The sequence below is a fragment of the Danio rerio genome, chromosome 9, assembly GCF_052040795.2.
Source record: "Danio rerio strain M-AB ecotype USA chromosome 9, GRCz13ab, whole genome shotgun sequence".
Classification (NCBI taxonomy): Eukaryota; Metazoa; Chordata; class Actinopteri; order Cypriniformes; family Danionidae; genus Danio; species Danio rerio.
In genome coordinates, this window is record NC_141029.1 from 32,323,907 (window position 1) to 32,325,000 (window position 1,094).

A 1,094-nucleotide genomic window follows, 5' to 3' on the forward strand; every position below is an offset into this window, starting at 1 on the left:
GCTCATAAGGAAAAATTCAGCTCACTTGTGAAATAAAACACACACCTGTTGAGCACACTTACTGGCCTCATGACCGTTGTTTCAGGCACCCTGTTTGTAGAGAATATGATTGGTGCATTCTGGCAAACAGAACAAAGCACCATCCGCGTCAAGTGTGTGACCCATTTTAAAATTTTACAGAAGCTTTCCAGACAACAGTATGACATGTGCAGCTGTCATCAGTGGGCTGGCAATGACGATGAGGATTGGTTTTGTGACGTCCTGGAAATAGACTCCGTACTGAGTCTCAAATGTGAGCTTAGTGCACTCTAAAAGAATAATCACTTATTTTTGACTGTGTCATAATCAACTTTATTTAAATAAATAGCCATTTCAAGTATCAGTGGAATAATTTTATATTACCTTTATGTGATTGTTTAAGGTGTGTTTGTTGAAAATACAGCATTAAACATGTATTAAACATTTAAAATGCATTTACTGTCACCTCTAATGCATCATTGCTAAATAAAAAGACTCAAATTCATTCTGAACACTGATGAACAATAAAAGCAAGATAAGCACCAACTGCTAATTTAATAGTTAAAAATTATAATAGTTATTGTCTTTATCAGAATTTTTTATTCAATCTCTAAGAAAATATTTAGTTTTAATGTTATATGCATAAGTAAAATGTGGAGGATCTTCATATACTTACACAATAACAAAATGTTTGCATTTTCTCACAAATAAAAAAGACAAAAAGTGAACGTATATATTTTCATATAATATACACATATATAACATCTTTTTAAACAAAAACAAACTAAAAAAATAAATAAATCTCTTGTTATGGATGTGCAGTGAATTTGGGGATAACAGAATGTGAACTAAAGAGCTCGAAGCAATCAGATTCCCTAATTGTCTTCGAATTGAGACATAGCTTATGGCTACCTTAGTACATTCTTCGAGTGTGGTTTTAGCAGTCAAACTTAAGAGTTTTCCATTTGCTCTTTCACTTTCTATTCCTACACGAGTCTGAATGATTGAGTTCACTGTGACACAAAGTCATTACCAGCCCTTAGTACCATTTGGTGTTCCTTATGCCAAATGAGCAT